This window comes from Lissotriton helveticus, chromosome 6 (assembly GCF_964261635.1).
Source record: "Lissotriton helveticus chromosome 6, aLisHel1.1, whole genome shotgun sequence".
Taxonomy (NCBI): domain Eukaryota; kingdom Metazoa; phylum Chordata; class Amphibia; order Caudata; family Salamandridae; genus Lissotriton; species Lissotriton helveticus.
The window spans coordinates 622,682,688-622,702,851 of record NC_136067.1 but is presented as its reverse complement, the minus strand read 5'-3'; positions in this window follow the sequence as shown (position 1 = coordinate 622,702,851).

The following is a 20,164-nucleotide window of genomic DNA, read 5'->3' as shown; positions in this document are numbered from 1 at the left end:
TTACCTGATAGCTTGTTACCACCTATGGCTAGACAGTATCATCATCCTACACATGTGAAAGAGATGCAATTATGCACTTCCTTTGACAAGTGTGGCTTAAGCCCAAATTCAGATAGATTGCTGAGAATCTTTGCCAAAGATGTGCAGTGTGTCAAAAACGAAATGCTGTAAAGAGAACACCTGATACAATGAGCCATGTAGGGAAATTAGCAGGTCCCTTTTACCAATGGAAATGGACATTATAATAAATTCCCATTTGCAATGTTTTGAAATATTTTTTCTTCCTTGTTTGCATTTTCTCAAAATTGGTGGAAGCTTACCTAACATGAAGAAATGAAAGTCTTGGAGTGGCAAAATTGTTGTTGAGAAACTTGGTTCCACGAGTCAGGTTTCTGACTTCTCTTGAGTCAAACCAGGAACTTACTTTGATAATGAGGTCCTGAAAATGTTATGCATAGCATTACAAGTAGCGCAAAAGCTCCATAGCAGTTACTGTCCAGAGGCTTCTGGACTAGTGAAGCAAATAAACAGCAGTTTGAAATCCAGATTGGTGAACATGTGTGCTCCAATATCTTTGAAGTGGCCCAATGCATCACCTCTTGTGTTGATGAGTCTGTGAAGTACACCAGACAGGAGAACAGGAAGTCATTATTGGCCAAGTGAAGAAAGCTATCTGCACCTGCAAAAGCTATTGTCAACATTATGGATTACTTCATTTTGGACTATTGCAAAGGTTTGGCTGATGTGATATGATCTGTGTCCCTCCTGGTTGGAGAGGGTGCCCTTGCGACTCAATAGGAGCAGTGCCATGACTTCAATCCTGGTGACTGGGTAATGGTGAAGAAGCACATGCAGAAGTTGTGTTTGGAACCCCATTGGAATGGGCCCTACAAGGTGGTCCAAGTTATCAAAACTGCTATGAAGTGCGGAAGTCTCCCGAATTAAGTACACGCTAACCATATTCGTAGAGTTCCATGGACCTTTCATCATATAACATCAACCATGTTACAGTGAACAGAGGGAACAGGTTAGTCAAGCTGTTAAGGACCAGCAAGCAGTTGGGACAGCACTCAATTGGCCTCAAGGGGATCAAGGAAACCAACTGTTGTTGGTACTGAACTGTCCCCACCAGTAGCATTGACTACAAGAGATACTGACCCTAATGAAAGGACTGATGCAGCAAGAAAGCTACCCTAAGACAGTTGGCCTGGAAAAGGTGAGATGAAGTGACTTTGCTTTACAGGAGGATGAGGGCGAGTACCACAAAACATTCCTGAAAGTTCCAGTCTGATAAGAGTGACAGTGATGATGAGTTAACAGCTGTAAAGAGATCAAAAAGAGCAAGAGTACCCAGACAAAAGTACTCGTCTCCTGAATGGCTGCAAATGAATGGGAGGAGGCGTTTGCTGCCTTTTGCTTTAACAAGACAAGTCTATATGAAACTCCTTGAAACTAATTTTGTGTGGATTTGAATTTCAATCTTGGTGCACCTCTTGAAAGATTGACACAATGTAACCTAAATATACTCATCTACTTAGCTTATCTGCGCATTTGTCATTCTAAACAGAACCATTTAACTGTGCCTTGGTATTTTTTGTAACAAACTTTGCTGAATTGCTCAAACGTCTTGCGGCTTTAGACTTTTTTGTATACAGCCTGAATCATGAGAAGCCATGAAGCCTAACACTGAAATGTCTCTTTCATGCAAACATGTATAGGCAGGAACTATTTCTGTTATTGTCTTGATATTAGTTGTATTGCTTATTATTTTAAACTTGCTGCATTATGTACTTGTTGTTGAAGATCCTATGCTTACAACCTCTTTTCACCCCTAGGCCTTCCCCCTCAAGCTAAGCTTTTTTTGGCTATTTGGGGTAGTTTGTGTTTAGGCCCCTGTAACTCTTTGTCCATTTAAGGTATCCATGTCAAAATGGCGTCCTTTTTTTCAGACACTGTGAGGATTCTAAAGGTACCCTGGCTTTGTGTATTCCCCTGGAGGAGACCCAGAAATGAGCCAAAATACAGCTACATTTGGGTTTGTATTGAAAAAATGGGAAATGGTATCAATAAAGGGTTCGTAGTGCTGAAATCACAATTTTCTCATCTTTCCCAGACCTTTGTCAGAAAACCAAACTTTTCTACCCAGTTTTGGCATTTTACTGGGACATAGTCTATTTTTGCTATTTTTTGTGCTTTCATCCTCCTTCCAGTTAGTGGTAGAAATGGGGTGAAAGCAGTAATTGATCACAGAAAGCTATACATTTCTGAAAAGTAGACCAAATTCTAAATTCAAGAAGGTGTCGTTTGTGTAGATTCTTGAAGGTTTTTTTTTATAGAAAGTAACAGTTGAAATAAAATATATTGAAATTGAGTTAAAAAACTGCCACTTGTGTCAGCATTTTTCATTGGTAACTTCTTTTAAGTGTGACAGATTTTTCAAAGCAATATACCATTACACCTGCTGGACCCTTCCGGTTCCGTGGAATATAGGACTTGTAGGTTCACCAAGAATCTGAAGGAACCCATATCCAATAACTGTGCTTTGTCTTGCAATGGTTTTTCATTGTGTACCGGGTATATAGCAATTCATTGGGTAAAATATAAAGAGTGAAAAATAGGTACCAAAAAAACTGATATATTTCCGAAATTTGAACATAATATTGTGGTAGATAGTGGGTACATCTCCAAAATTGTGGGTACCCATAAAAGCATGTAGATTTCCTTTTTTATACATTGTCTTTCAAATAGAAGGCAGAATTGCATAGAAAGTCAAAAGGTAATAACATGTTTTCTATTGTTCTGTGTCCCTTAAAGTTTTTTGGGATTGGTAGGTCCTTAGATGGCTGCTGAGCCTGAGATCAAAAACCCGGATGACTCCCTCGCAAAACATGGTATTTTTGTAATCTATACTTTTGATGTCTCCACAATACGTTTGAGGCCCTTGCCTGTCACAGGTACATGGCCCACAAACACAAGTGAGGCACCATTTTTATCAGGGTACCTGCGGGGATGCGGGGTGGTAAAAAATTTGTGTTAGCCCTGAGATCCCAAAACTTTCCCACTCAGAAATGTGTGAAAAATTAGATTTTTTTTGTTCAGATGAATTTGAGGTTTGGAGGGGATTCTTGGTAGAAAAACATTTGGGAATCCACTTAAGTCACCCCTCCTTGGACTCCGTTGGGTTACTAGTTGTCAGAAATGTCTGGGATTGGTAGGTTTCCCTAGATGACAGCCCAGATTAAAAACACAGATGACTCCATTGCAAAATAAGGTCTTTTTTTAATTGATAATTTTGAAGTCTCCACTGTACATTTTGGCCCATTTCCTGTCACGGGCACTAGGTCTACCCACACAAGTGAGGTACCATTTTTAACAGAGGACTTGGGGAAAACTGTATTGGTGGAAGTTTGTTCCTTCCCTTTGATTCCATAACTTTCCATCACAGAAATGTGAGGATTTATTTCTTCCAAATTTGAGGTTTGCAAGGGATTCTGGGTAACAGAACCTGGTGAGAGCCAAACAAGTCACCCCATCCTGTATTCCCCAGGTTGCCTAGTTTTACAAAAATATACAGGTGTCCTAGGTTTCCCATGGTGCCGGCTGAGATAGAGGCCAAAATCCACATCTAGGCACATTGCAAAGAAAGGGTCAGTTTTCTTTAAAAAAATGTGATGTGTCCACGTTGCATTTTGAGCCATTTCCTGTCACAGGCACTAAGCCTACCCACATAAATGAGGTACCATTTTTATCGGGAGACTTTGGGGAATGTTGGGTGGGTGAATGTTTATGGATCTGAGCAGATTCCAGAACTTTCCATCACAGAAATGTAGGGATAATGTTTTTTTACAAAGTTTGATGTTTGCAAGGGGTTCTGGGTAACAGAACCTAGGGGGAGTCACACAAGTCACCCCAATCTGGATTCCACTTAGTGTCTAGTTTTCAAAAATGTACAAGTTTGCTAGGCCTAAAATCCACAGCAGGGCACATTGCAAAAAAAAGTCAGTGCCTAATTGTCTTTCTGCAGTACTTGGGGGTTGCAGATCGGGGCTATTGCCCTGATATGCCCCCAGATCTGCCCTCAAGATTGGCAGAATGACTATGGCTATTTTTTTTGGGGGGTGGGGCATTTCTTCCCCAACTCTATGTATAAAAAATTAGCCAGCCCAATCCCTGACTCTTACAGGTACATGCATCATTGTAGGATTTTGCGATTCCTAAATTGCGAAAATTAAGGAATCGCAATTTAGGAATTGCAAAATCCTATGCATCAAGAAATAGCAAAGATTTTTGCGATTTCTTAATATTCTTTATTTGCGATTCCTTAATTGCGAATCGCAATTAAGGAATTGCATTACATTGATTCCTATGGACCTAGAGGCCCATAGGAATCAATGGGAAGGCATTCTCATTTTGCGAATTCGCAATTAAGGAATCGCAAAATGATAATGCAATTTCAAGGGTGCAGGGGGGGGTCCTAAGGACCCCCCCTGCACCCCTGAAATGTCATGTAAGTACATTTTACTCACACACATGTCCCAAGGGCAGGTGTGTGTGTAAAATATCAGTTTCAAAAATGCATTTATTTGCACTTTTGAAACTTTTCGCAAATTACCATGAAGGTTTACTTCATGGTAATTTTTTCCTTATAAATTGCGAATTCGCAATTTAAAAAAAATCATGCATAGCATTTAAGAAATCGCAAATTTAGCGATTTCTTAAATGCTATCGCAATTTGAGAAATCGCAAAAATTGCGACTTCTTAAATTGCGAAAAAATAAAAAAATAATGATGCATCCCAAAAAAGCTTTTTGCATTCGCAAACGGCCGATGTTTGCGATTCACACCGTTTGCGAATGCAAAACAGCTTGATGCATGTGACTGTTAGTGGGCTCTCTGCCCACCAGGAGGGCAGATCAGGGACTATTGACCCCATCTATGGGCAGAAAGTCTGTGGTATTCTTTGGGGGTATGGGGGCACTGGAATGCACCCCTGAACTTGGAAAAACTTTGAAAAAATAATCCCAGGTGCCTAGAGGGCTTTCGCCCACTGAGGGCCAGATTAGGGGTCATTGTCTCATCAGCCTCCCAGGGGACATAAAGACTGTGGCAATATTTTGGGGGGTGGGGCATTGGCATGCCAATTCTGGGTAGCCCAAGCCCCTATGTATAAAACAAAATATTAATCCCGGGTGCCTAGTGGGCTTTCTGCTCCCCTAGGGAGCATATCAGGGGCTTCTGTGCCATTTACCTCCCGGGGGGGCAACAATACTGTGCCATTTTTTGGGGGGGGCTGCCCCCTTCCCTAGGCATGAAACAAAAATAATCATCCCTTGTTACTAATGGGCATTCTGCCCCCTGGTGTCAGATCAGGAGCTACTGTCCCCATCTACCTCCTGGACAAGGCAGAAAGACTTTGGTATTTTTTTAAGGCAAGGTTGAGGGCATTGGCATGTCCATTCTGGGCAGGCCTCACCCCTGAACCACACAACAAAACCCTGGTGTCTAGGGTGATTTCTATCCCCCCTTCGGGGGGGGCGAAAGACTGAATGCACCCATTTTGAAATGGGGGAGCAAAGGCCCTTGCCCAAGGGGCTGCGTCCCCTCCCTGGTGTCTAGTGGGTAGATCCCTGCATAGAGATCGCCCTGCTGAAGTTATCCCCAAGCAGGGATCTACTAGAGAGGGGTACCTTTGGAAAGTGGAGATTCTCTCCTTTCCAATAATACCTGTCCCATGTGTTTTGGTGCTGGGAGGGCTAAGATTGCCCCACAAGCAACAAAACAGTGAAACTGAAACAAAGTCTCAGTTTTGTTTTCAGTGTAACAGTGTCAGTGCGCCATGTGTGAAATTGTCATTACAATGAAAACCTAAAAAATGCCTCAGGAGGATGGGGTGGCTCTTCCCCACCTTTCAAATAAAAAAATAAAAAAATAAAAGCCCTCTGCTGTTTACAATCGAGGGGTTTTGTGCTAGTGGCACATGACGGAATGGTTCCGTCATGAGCACACGAGCACTGGTGCTCATGATCGAACCATTCCATCATGAGCACTAAATGGGTTAATACTGCCAAAACAAACAGTATTTATTTTGACGCTTTGAATTACAACACTTTATATCTTGATTTTTCAAAAACTGATAATTCACTAAATGTTTCCACTAGGTTACTAAATGAGTGAATGAATACAATGGATAATAGTAATTGCTATGCATGTTTACAATCACCTGCATCAATTGCTGAAGGTGCTACCGTTCATAGAGCAACCTTAACATATGGAATTTCTTGCAATATATTAACTAGTTTGTTTTATGGGATTGATTGCTTACAATATTATTAGTCAAAACAACATCTGATTTTTTCTAACCGTCCTATACTAAAAAGCTTAAACCCACATCCTGAAGATTCACTGACTGAAACTATGGGTTATCTATTTAGACCAACTCAATCTTTGGACATGTCTCATGCACATAGATATAACCTAACATATAAATTAGGGAGAGCTGAAAAGAAATTCATAGATTTAGCAGAAGTAAGACTAGTTAATGTGAGAGTTAAAACTACTGTGCCTCCTAAACAAACTCTTTGTCATTTACCAGAAGTAGAAAATACAATAGTTGAAGGAATGGTTACCTTAGTTTAAGACTGGCAACATGAAGAAAAACTTTGTATATACAGAAAAAGATAAAATATTTGTAGGTTTTAGTGAATGTGAACACACATTTAATGTTTCTGAAAACTGGGAAAGAAAGCAGTTGTTCCCATTTTTCATGGAGTGTATAATATTTGTGGAAACAATGCTTTTTATAAATTGCCAAAAAGATGGTATGGAAGCTGTAATATGGGAACTGTTATCATGTGAGACAAATTGAAGGAGAATTAAAAATGGGAGAATGAAGAGAGGTCTGAGTGTAAGTTAAATAGTAGGCAATATTTTTGGAGCTTTAATACCTTCCGTAGGAGTAGCATTAAAATCTTATACAATTTGAAAATGTTCTACTGTAGTTGATAAATTAGCTTTTAGTACTGTTGGGGGATTTTCTGTTGTAGACATTGAAATGATTTCAAAAAGATCGATGGTGATGCAAACATTGACTTGCCCTTGACATCTTTTTTGTGAAGGAGGAAAGAGTCTTTTTGGTTTTTAGAGATACAACAATGCGAGACCTCCATATCGGATAAGAGCAGAGATTTAGACAGCTATATTAAACACAATACTGACTTAAACAAAGACCTGAAAGGGATGCAATCTGATGGTGCCTTGAAAATAATAGGGAAGGGATTGTCAACTGTTAGCAACTGGTTGGGTAACTTAGGTAATGGACTGGTGATTTTCATTCTTGAGACCATTAGTGGAGATCTATCTGTTAAATTCTGTAAATATGAAAAGAATACAGAAGGAATGAAAATAACACAACCTAATCTTGGACTAGAAGATGAACAATGCAAATATTTTAAAAAAATACAATTTCTGGAATAGTTTAGATGAAAAACTCTTAAGACAACAAAACTGTTATATGTGATGATATATGATGTGAACATTTGTGAAGGCTTGATTCGCCATCAGAGGGGTACTTAATGCAGCGTAAAAGCTGATGAGGCTTTATACGACACTTAGACTGATCTTGACAATGAAAACACAAATGTGCTCTTTGCACATGTTCAGAAAAATGACACTGAAACTGAGAAAAGTTGATTTACCATCCCCATACAAGTATGCTTGAATAGATAAAAATAATAAGAATAATCAGATAGTGAATTTAAAATGTTTAATAACTGATTATATACTTAACAAAGTCATCATGAACATTTTAAATGAAACTTAGCATTTTTATTGACTGCATTGTGGAGGGCCATAAAAAACTAGAAAATTTTGCAATTAATGTATGCAATGTCCCATATGACTCAAACTTTCAGTATAGATTACATTTTATTTTAACGATAGTTGAAATAGTTTACATGTAGGCACTTTTTGAAATTTTCAATAGAGAGACATAATTAGAATTTAACATTTTTGTGTAACAATTACTGACAATATTACAAGTATTCATATATATGTTTTTGTTTCATTGTGATTGAACTTAATTTGGAGGGTTTTTTACTAAGTAAGAAATATTAACTTTAAAATGCAATTGGATTTTGTTTTCTCCTTAGGCTGCATTATTTCATAGCCTGGTGTAATGGACTTTCAATATGTTTCCTAAAATGTTGCTTTTTTCGTTCTGTTCATGCCACATTCTTTAAGCAACAAGACAGTTTTTAAAAATATTTCTTTGTGTATGAATTATTGGGAACCTGACCCTTGGACTATATCTGTGGAGAGCAACAAACTAAATAAGCTCTTTGTCAACTAACCTGTGAAGACGGAATGAAGAGTCGTTTCTCATGACCAGCATGGGAAAGTATACTGGAGTATCAATTTGTAGCTGGTGAGTGGAAGAATGGTCACATGATGATCAGACCATTTATTGTGGATGCTGTCACTATAAACAACTTGAAGTATAAAAAGTGATTTTCCGAGGAGGAGATAGGCTACCCCTTCACTTTCCTTGCCTCCAGCCTGTCTGCTGGACTCTCTTTACATGATTCTACCTTTTTGCCCTTGCTAATGAACTTGCCTTTTGGACAATGCTCCATTTCTCTTAGCCATGCCCATTGACTTTTCCAAATTAAACATTAACTTGAACCCTTTGCCCATGCTAGGAGAATTCTTGTGAACCATTCTCCTGCCTTTGTTGGTGGCAGGAATCCCTAACCCTGGAACCATCATGTTATGGATTCCTTTATTTAGAAATAGATTCACTTTGGCTACATGTGTGGTTTTATTTTTTCAGTTGTTAGACTCATTACAGAGCTTGTTAAAATGTTACTTATATTCATTGATTTTGGATATTTGATACAATAACAAAATTATCCAAATCTTTCTTTTATTTATGTCTCAATGTTCCTTCTACCTAAATAGTGCTTATAATATTCTGATTTCTAGATGCATGATAGAGAAAGTCATAGATTATTCTCAGAAGATCAAATTATTTTGCTCTTTTTCTGTGAAGCCTCAGGAGAGCTATTGGTTTGTTTGATTCTTGTCCAATTGAACTTTAGCAAGAGGTTGTGTCTTTCAATTGTAATACTTTATTTCTACAGCATGGTTCTGAGAGTAATATATTTGAATCTGATCACCAATTTGTGAGGTGCCAACTAATTATTGGTTCTCAGTGGATCGCTCATAGAGGGACATCCTGATTTCCCACCCTTCATTACGACGAAGAAACTATACCAATCCCTCTGAGGGTAACATATAGAATTTGAGAGAAATAAGTTACTCCTATGATGCAGTTTAGGAAAACCTTAAAAAGTGCTTCAGGTGCGACAGCAGCACGTTCAAAATCTTTATAGTTGGGGAGATATCGTATTTGTACTTTTAGTTAGAGATGAGATGATGGTGTTCCTTCCTAAACCTATCCACAGGCATTCTGGAATATATTCTATTGCATTAATGGATAATGGAAGATTACTTTTGTGTTTAAATGCACTGTGGAATGAACCTCAGGCCTTAATCATGGTAATCATTGTGTTATGAACCTTTTGTTTGAGCTGACTGCAGGACCCATAAAGGTGGAAGCATGTGAATGTGAGATGTATTTAATCCTCAAAGCTGAACAGAAGGTTTTGGCTGAAACACTACGAGCACATCAGTGTTTGTACGCTAGAAAAAGTAGAATTAGATGTTCAATGGATGGGTGTAACTGAGGCCATACGGGTGGGCTAAAATATTTATTTAGAAGGGTCGATTACTTGGCAGTAGATGGCCTCAATGTGAATAGATTCTGATGATACAAAACATGCAAAGCAATTGAAGTTGCTTATTTCAGAAGCATACTAAAAGAAATGCATCAAGCATACATTTATAAGGATTAAGTCAGCCCTGGTCTGCTTCAATAATTATTTTATGGAAAAGACAACTTTTACAAGCAACCTTGGTTTCTCTCTGACATTTCAAGTCCCGAGCATCCGTTTAGAGTAGCACTAGTCACCTTCTCTTTACAGGGGCTGTGCTAATTGCCTATTCAATGAAAACAACCTCTCGTCCTTGTAGAGCAGCAGCCTTTTTCTAAGCCTAGAAAACCATCAGTCAATCACTGGCTGTCATAATGTAATTCCATGACTCACTTGCAGCTCATGAAAGACTTGAGCCAACAGTCACATTAGCACATACTCATTCTTCTCAGCTTTTCCTTTATGTGGCAGAGATAAAAGCATGTAAAAGCACATTTTGACATACAGTAGAAACCGAGGCGAACACAAAGTGAAAGTATTTTAAGCTTTAATGCGTTCCCATCCATCTTTCTCAGCATTACAATGCCATATGAAATAAATGAACAACTGTGCTTCTGCGTGATAGTGCAGGATAGGAAGTGGAATCTATTCATAATCAATACACGTTAAATCCATAACAGGTAACAAACAATTCTGAACACTATTTAACAATGACACAATGTTTTTGAATTACAGATATAACCAACTATGTATAATGACGAATAGAGTACTTATTAAGAGATCAAGGGCCTTCCAGTCTGCCGTAATACGTTCTCCACAGGATGTAATGGGATTCAACTATGGTGAAGGGGTTCTCTGTCTTGTTTGTGACAGAGTATTCCCCTCTGCCAAGATCTAAATTAGACTCTAAATCTGCTTTATCATTTCAGGGTGAATGTAGTTGTAATTGCATCCAGAGAAAGAGGCAGAGCGTGACTTTAAATCTCAAAATGAATTCAATGATGCTGATCCAGTATCATCATAAAGATTTTGGGGGTCCCGGCCAAAAATATATTCTGAGAGGCACTGTTTGGTAAGTGTTACTACTTTACATACTCACAAATTATATTCATTGACATGCAGGCGGAGCTCTCTGCCTACACTTGCCGTCTTAAGTGTGGATTTCTCCACCACAAGCATGGAGAACTCCAAACACTGAGGGCTTTCAGTTATAAGTAAATATTGGACAGGAATGGGGAGTGTTAGAAAAAACAGAGAATATCTAATATAAAATGGGAGAAGTAAAGGAAAAACAAGGATGGGAACAGGGAGGCATGTGCAAATAGAAAACACACCGACAATGGAACAAGCCAGTAGCTACTCACCAAAGTTATTCCCATCTCTACTCCAATAGTACTGCAGCCCAAAGAAGCTCGCATTTATTCCTGCCAAGTTGGAGTAAGTTACCCATCCCACTTTTTTATGATCTTCATTAATTTCATAATGCCCACTATACCCATCACGTTGTTGCTAGAAAAGTAGTTGGTCAGTGCCATTGTTAATATAAAATATTGAAAAAGTCACCTGTTGTCAATCAATCAATCAATCAGGTCATTTGTAGAGCGCACTACTCACCCGTAGGGTCTCAAGGCGCTGGGTGGGGGGGGGGGGGTGCCGCTACTGCTCGAACAGCCAGGTCTTGAGCTTCTTCCTGAAGGAGAGGTGGTCTTGGGTCAGGCGCAGGTCGGTTGGGAGTGAGTTCCAGGTCTTGGCGGCCAGGTAGGAGAAGGACCTTCCTCCTGTTGTCGCTCTTCGGATGCGGGGGACGGCGGCGAGGGCGTGGCTGGTTGATCTGAGGAGGCGCTTGGGAGTGTAGAAGTTGATCCGGTTGTTGAGGTAGCTCGGGCCTTGGTCGTGTAGGGCTTTGTGCGCGTAGGTGAGGAGACGGAAGGTGATTCTCTTGTTGACCGGGAGCCAATGCAGATCTCTCAGGTGTCCGGAGATGTGGCTGCGTCGGGGGATGTCGAGGATGAGTCTGGCCGAGGCGTTCTGGATCCGCTGGAGTCTCTTCTGGAGCTTGGCCGTGGTTCCGGCGTAGAGGGCGTTGCCGTAGTCCAGTCGGCTGGTGACGAGGGCCTGGGTGACCGTCTTCCTCGTCTCGGTGGGGATCCACCGGAAGATCTTACGTAGCATGCGCAGGATGTTGAAGCAAGACGAGGAGACGGCGTTTACTTGTCTGGTCATGGAGAGGGAGGAGTCCAGGATGAAGCCCAGGTTGCGTGCGTGGTCCGTTGGTTTAGGTGCGGTGCCCAGGGCGGGGGGCCACCAGGAGTCGTCCCAGGCGGAGGGCGAGGAGCCCAGGATGAGGACCTCCGTCTTGTCCGAGTTCAGTTTCAGGCGGCTGGTCGTCATCCATTCGGCTACCTCTCTCATCCCTTCGTGCAGGTTGGCTCTGGCGGTGGCGGGGTCGTTGGTCAGGGAGAGGATCAGCTGGGTGTCGTCGGCGTAGGAGATTATGTTGAGGTTGTGTTGGCGTGCGATGGCCGCGAGGGGGCTCATGTAGACGTTGAAGAGGGTGGGGCTCAGTGAGGATCCTTGAGGGACGCCGCAGATGACTTTGGTGGCTTCTGACTTGTACGGTGGTAGGCGGACTCTCTGTGTTCTTCCGTCGAGGAAGGAGGTGATCCATTCCAGAGCCTTGTCCTGGATTCCGATGTTGCCGAGGCGCTGTACTAGGGTGCGGTGGCAGACAGTGTCGAAAGCCGCGGAGAGGTCCAGGAGGATGAGGGCCGCTGTTTCTCCGTTGTCCATCAGAGTTCGTAAGTCATCGGTGGCAGCGATGAGGGCGGTCTAGGTGCTGTGGTTCGCTCGGAAGCCCGACTGTGAGGGGTCGAGGGATCCATTCGTCTCGAGGAAGGCGGCCAGCTGTCTGTTGACGGTCTTCTCGATGACTTTGGCCGGGAACGGGAGGAGCGAGATGGGACGGTAGTTCTTGAGGTCGGTGGGGTCCGCTGTTGGTTTCTTTAGTAGAGCGCTGAGTTCTACTTCACATCAACCCTGACTCGCAAATACGTCGTCAGGCAGGCTTGGAGACCATAGGTCATAGGTGGGATAGCCATCAGACAAATGCATGAGCAGATAATCCCAGAATAGTCCCACAGATAGGCGCAGTGACAACACAATGGTCCAGGAAGATTGACCTGAATAAAGCTCATATGGCCAGATGGGTATGCACGATCCCAAAAACACCATAAAGTCAGATGCCACAGGAGTTAGGAACATAGAGCCATTCAGGACACAGCAGATGCAGCAATCATGCGCAGTAATCATGCTCCCCCCCATGCCAGACATCTGGACACGCTACCCACTGGCACCCATGGTTGAGGCCCACCTGTACCTTCAATTAGACAGTTCATTTATGACTCACCAAGCAGCAACAACCTTTTTTTTACCATACATGAATCTCGGAAAATACTTCATTGCATATAATAACTGTTCGAAATGGGGGTCTCTAGTTGGCAGGTTGTTACCCTGTCCAAGTAGAGATCCTCCTTCCTGCTCAGGATAAGGGAGTTACTCTTCTGAAATAACCCCTGCTCATAAACCTTGGTAGCTTGGCATGAGCAGTCAGGCTTATCACAGAGGCAGTTTCTAAAGCATTTGCATACAACCAACAGTAATACAATGAAAACACTCCAAAAGGACATCACAACAGGTTTAGAAAAATAGCCAATATGTATCTGTGACCAAAACGATAAGAATCCAACATACAGTTACCCAAAAATACTCATGAAGCAAAAATAGACTTTACAATCAGTTCCTTGAAGTTAATAGCTCCCTCCCGGGGTATCACAAGATCGTGAACAAATTATTCCAACAGTTCTGGCTGATTGCAGAATCATCGGCCAGAAATGGTGTCAGGTAGACCCACAAAACAGCACCTTTTAGAAAGGCAGGGCATCGGGGACCTTGCTATGAGCTCCGATGAGCTGGGCCAGCAGGCGTGGGTTCCGGAGATCAGTGCAGGAGTTGTGGGGCCCTTGCACTCACACACGTTGCAGGTCGATCTCTGTGCTGTTGAAGTCAGAAGCACCGGAGTCAGGGCTGCGGTGCGAAGTGCAGCGTTGTGATGTTGTCCAGTGGCGTCGGGGAGACCTGGGCTACGGTGTGAAGTGGGGCGGTGCTCGTGGCAGTGCTAGCAGGTCACTGTGTAGGAAGCAGTGTCAACATCCTAGAATCGCTGTAGTCGGCTGACTAACCAGAGTCAATGGTGCTGAAGTTAGTGGGCCAAGGTTGCAGTGGGGGATGAGGTGGTGTATCATGTAATGTACAAGCAGTGCCCCCAAACCACAGTGCAGGCAATGGTGTCAATGTCAGCCTGGATCGGCGTCATCGGTGAGACCAGGGCTGCAGTATGAAGCGGGATGGTGCTCTGTGTTCTGCACCATCAGTGTCCACAGGTCACAGCGTAGGCAGCGGCATTGGTGATGGCATCCGGATGTCATCAGGGATACCAGGGTCATGGTGTGAAGCAAGGTGGTGCAGAGTGCGGTGCCCACATGCCATGGTGCAAGCAGTGGCTTGGTGGCATCGTTGAACTGCAGCGTCAGTGAGACCAGGGTTGCAGTCCGAAGTGCAGCGGTGCCCCCTGCGGTGTCTTCAGGTCATGGAGCCAGCAGCAGATGAACTTGAAGTCTTTGTTGTTCCTGAGGCTTTTTGAACAGGGGCAAGCTCTACCTCAAGCCCTTGGCGTAAGGCAGGCAAATAGGGTGCAGAAAGTCCGGTCCTTTCACTGCCGAATGTAGAAGCAGCCACAGCAGGCCAACACATCAAAGCACACAGCAAAGGAGTAGTCTCTCCTCACAGCTTCTCCAGCTCTTCTTCTTGGAAGGTTTCTTGATCCAAAAGATTTCTAAAGTTCTGTGGTCAGGGCCCTAATATGTATACCACATTTCCCTTTGAAGTTCCACTTGCATACACAAACCAGCTCTGCCTGGCTTCGGCCAGGTTCACTCCAGGAGGGGGAGACAGCTTTGTGGAAGGCAGCCCTAGTCCATTCAGGTCCAAGGGACAATTCCTCCCACTTCCCTAAATGCAGCCAGGTCTACTCAGCCTGTCCATGAGTCACCCAGGAGAGACAAGGCACACCTCAACCCCTCTGGTGTCTGTCTAGTGTGAGTGCACATTGCTGCTCCTGTCACTCTGAACCCAGAGTGTAAATACACAAATAGCAGAGGCACACAGGATGGTTAAGTAAGAAAATGGCCACTTTTCTTCAAACACACAACATAAAATCACCTTCACTAAATATGTATTTTTAAATTCTGAGCTCAGGAAGCCTAGACTCCACTTCTCCATCTTCTCCCAATGGAAATGTATGCGTGTAAGATGTTACAAAGCCACTCCTGTGTTAGCCTATGGGACAGATAGCCTTTCAATAGTGAAAACGAAATTGGCAGTATTTGACTATCAGAACATGTCACATAGACAGCAGTACATGTCCTACCTTTCACATACACTGGAACCCTACCCATGGGGGTACCTACCTGAGGGGTGTCTTACATGTAAGAAATGGGAATGTTAAGGCCTGGCAAGTGGGTGCACTTGCCAGGCTGACATGGCAGTGGAAACTGCACACAGACACTACCGTTGGCAGGTCTGAGAACCCTTTGAAATGCTGCTGGTGTGGGTGGCACCATCAGTGCTGCAAACCCACTAGCAGCATTTGGTTGACATGCCCTGGGCAGATGCAGTGCACTGTACTAGGGACTTAGGAGTAAATCAAATAAGCCAATCATGGAAACACCAATCCATAAACACAATTTACAGTAGAAGCACTTGCACTTTAATACGGATCAGCAGTATTAAAGTGTGCAGAAACATTCAACCAGCATAAACAAGATCCAGAGTACCACAAAAACCAGGAGGTCAGAAGCAAAAAGACTGGAAACATTCCAAAAGATCCCAGGTCTAAAACATGTCCGCTCCAGCTGAAAGTAGGGAGAACGACCCACCCTCTTGGGAATTCTCTTTACTGAGGCAGAAGAACCTGGGCAGCCCATCAGCGTTGGCGTGTTCTGTGCCAGGGCTGTGTTCCAGTGTAAAGTCCATTCCCTGTGGGGAGATGGACAACCTCACAGTTTTTGGTTCTAGCCCCTTATTTGCATCAGGTAACTGAGGGGCCCGTGGTTTAGCTTCTTCAGTGCCCAGACCACAGCAAAAGCCTCATGCTCAATTGTACTCCACCCTCGTTCCCTAGGGAGTAGGTTCCTCCTAAGGAAGACTAAAGGCTGGGCTAGACCTTTGTCGTTCAGTTGTGAGCGCACAGGTCACACAGCATGCTCTAAAGCATTTGTCACAGGATATTCTGCAGCCAGTACGCTAGGTGGCAGTGCAGGATCGTGAGGAGTGAGCAAGGAGCGAGGAGCAGGCAAGCGGGCGGGCTGCCACTGCCGCTGCCTGAGGATGCCCGGGGGCTCCAGTGGATTCTGGTCCACGGACAATCCCTGAATCGCGGTCAAGACCCAGTTTACACCCTAAGGTCAGCGGAATTCTGACTGCTGCCCTACCTCTGTTACAACATAGGCAGCCTGCGGTAAGGAGCGAGTAGGCTGCGTTAAGATCCAGGTTGGGCGAGAGCAGGGTCGGGAGCGCAGCCTCTGCTATCAGGGGCTGCAGAGTGTTGTGCCCGGGCGCACCGCGGAAGTGGGCCAACTAGGTTGGGTGTGGCTGTGGCGCCCCAGTGTGTCCTGCTCCTGATCATCCTGCCATCTCTCTTCAGCCTTCTATTCAGTCTTCCCATTCAGCCCCCCTCTTAATAAGCATCCTTTGCACCTGCCGATGGGACATGTAGGCTGGACGAGTGGAGCAGTTTAGCACCTTAAAAACCACACAACTGTCTTACCCCATAACGAAAGTGTGGAAAGTCATCCTGAGTTTCACCTGGAGAGAGAGAGAGCGACCTTGAGTGACTTTGACCTGGCTGTGCACACTTGCAAAGGAGGTGGAGGACCTCTTTGCAGATAGTAGTCAGTCACCTGTTGGAGACAGTGCAAAACTGGCAATTTGGGGTGGAGTTGGAAGAGCAGAGGGGTTGAGTAGGGTCCAGCCACACAGGTTAGTGCACTCCTGCTCCCCCGCCCCTGGCACCCCATATCCATCAACCAAAAACAGAGTGGAGTCTGGCTGTAGCCCACTGAGGCGAAAAAACCCGCAATTTATAGAGCCAAGGGAGATCCTTTACTCCACAAGGAAGCCAACAATTTCAAAGAAGGAAACCCAGCTACACTAAGCTACAGTCACATTACAATGCGGTCTGGAAGGCTTAAGAAAGAAACAACAAACACCTGCAAGAAGCTGAAAAAAGATCTTACCGAATTGCCTGGGGAATCGGAGATGGTGCAATCCCCTCCCCAGGCGCCATTGCCACTTCCTCCGCAGCATCATTATTACACATCTGGCCCCTCAGGCCATACCACCAAGACGGAAATAATAATCTCTCCAGTGCCTTCCACCCAACATCATAATATGCAGGATGAAATAAGTATTGACACAAAAAAGAGGACCCTCAGAGATTATTTTTAGAAAAATGGATCCAAAGCCCAAACTCCAACCAACCCTAATTAATAATCGTCTTCATTAGTTCAGCACCCCCAAATTCTTCCCAACACCAACCTAGTTCCGATTAAAGAGCAGGCCCTGATTCATGAACAGCTTTATGATCAGGTTACTGTCACATCCCCAGACAGTTATTCCACAAGGTAAGAACCCTGTACACCAGAAAAAAAGGGGCCAAGATCAGTCATTCAGTCTGGAGACATGTCTCCCACTTAACAACAAGCTCATCAACTAAACAAGGATCAATGTTCATCGACAATATCAATCTCAAGCGATGACACGGACACTCCCCTTAACACTAGATTACCCCTGCAGCATGAAATCAACTCTCACATAGATAACTCAGTCTCCCCCGGAAATAAAATAAATTCTACCCCCTAAGCAGCACAGTGGACCAGGACTACCCTGGATATCATCAAACCATTAACGCCAACAACGTCACCCGTCTTTGTCCATCAGGAAACACCTGAAGCAAAGCAAGGGGAACCCAATGATCACTCTTTTTGGACTTATCCTTTTTCAAAATGGAAACAAATAAAACAAAAGATGAGACACGACTTCATAGCGTTTGAATCCACCGCCGGCTGGCCCCAGCTTTTAAAAACCCTACAATCTACTGTATCGGCATTAAATTTCCACTCAGATGAACTCGATTTACAAGTTGACCTTCTAAATACACTAGCAGTATACACAGCAGGGATTGACAACAAATTGAAAGGCTTGAATGCCTTAATTACCAAAGCAACATCCAAAATTAACCTGACCCAAGCGATATGCTGCTGCTCACCAATCATCGATAGCCTGTCCACGCTATCCCAGTTCCTTGCCCTGGTCCTGACAGAAGTAAGGAAATTACCATCAGGTTTGCAAGATACACCATACAACTCATGCTCGCTCACCTATAATGTTACCACTCAGAAAGTTAATGATCAAAGCATAAATCATAATAAGCAACGGTAACAAGGTTCTATCAGCAAAAACTTTTGTACCGCTTTTGGCCACCATAAGTGTGGCAGGGTATGCTCAGACGTGAGTCCCTTGCTCACTTTGCCACTGGATTCAAGCAAGCCGGGCTGAAGACAGCTGGAATGCCAGAAACCGGTCCTCAGAAGCTTGTTTCCGGTCCAGGGAAGATATGGCTTGGCAGTTCGGGCTGGACTGTTCCCATGAGGCACAGGGCCAGACTTATTTGCATATAGCCATGTATGAACTGGGGTAGCAGAGTGGGCTAAAGAACGGTGATGGATTAAACCCAGATCTCTTGACTGGGTGTGAGTGTTTGATTGATTCAGATGCTCCGTCCATCACCACCCCCTTTTGTACCGCTTTTGGCCGCCATAAGTGTGGCAGGGTATGCTCAGACGTGAGTCCCTTGCTCACTTTGCCATTGGATTCAAGCAAGCCGGGCTGAAGACGGCTGGAATGCCAGAAACCGGTCCTCGGAAGCTTGTTTCCGGTCCAGGGAAGACATGGCTTGGCGGTTCGGCCTGGACTGTTGCCATGAGGCACAGGGCAGACTGATTTGCAAATAGCCATGTATGAACTGGGGTGGCAGAGTGGGCTAAAGAACGGTGATGGATTAAACCCAGATCTTTTGACTGGGTGTGAGTGTTTGATTGATTCAGATGCTCCGTCCATCACCACCCCCTTTTGTACCGCTTTTGGCCGCCATAAGTGTGGCAGGGTATGCTCAGACGTGAGTCCCTTGCTCACTTTGCCACTGGATTCAAGCAAGCCGGGCTGAAGACGGCTGGAATGCCAGAAACCGGTCCTCGGTAGCTTGTTTCCGGTCCAGGGAAGACATGGCTTGGCGGTTCGGGCTGGACTGTTGCCATGAGGCACAGGGCAGACTGATTTGCAAATAGCCATGTATGAACTGGGGTGGCAGATTGGGCTAAAGAACGGTGATGGATTAAACCCAGATCTTTTGACTGGGTGTGAGTGTTTGATTGATTCAGATGCTCCGTCCATCACCACCCCCTTTTGTACCGCTTTTGTCCGCCATAGGTGTGGCAGGGTATGCTCAGACGTGAGTCCCTTGCTCACTTTGCCACTGGATTCAAGCAAGCCGGGCTGAAGACGGCTGGAATGCCAGAAACCGGTCCTCGGAAGCTTGTTTCCGGTCCAGGGAAGACATGGCTTGGCAGTTCGGGCTGGACTGTTCCCATGAGGCACAGGGTCAGACTGATTTGCATATAGCCATGTATGAACTGAGGTGGCAGAGTGGGCTAAAGAACGGTGATGGATTAAACCCAGATCTTTTGACTGGGTGTGAGTGTTTGATTGATTCAGATGCTCCGTCCATCACCACCCCCTTTTGTACCGCTTTTGGCCGCCATAAGTGTGGCAGGGTATGCTCAGACGTGAGTCCCTTGCTCACTTTGCCACTGGATTCAAGCAAGCCAGGCTGAAGACGGCTGGAATGCCAGAAACCGGTCCTCGGAAGCTTGTTTCCGGTCCAGGGAAGACATGGATTGGCAGTTCGGGCTGGACTGTTCCCATGAGGCACAGGGTCAGACTGATTTGCATATAGCCATGTATGAACTGGGGTGGCAGAGTGGGCTAAAGAACGGTGATGGATTAAACCCAGATCTTTTGACTGGGTGTGAGTGTTTGATTGATTCAGATGCTCCGTCCATCACCACCCCCTTTTGTACAGTTAATGATCAAAGCATAAATCATAATAATACCAGCAACGGTAACAAGGTTTTATCAGCAAAAACTGACATCCTACTGACCAATGTCTTAGCACCAGTACCGTCTCCCGATAACCAAGTGGCTCCTAAGGAGTTCAGTAT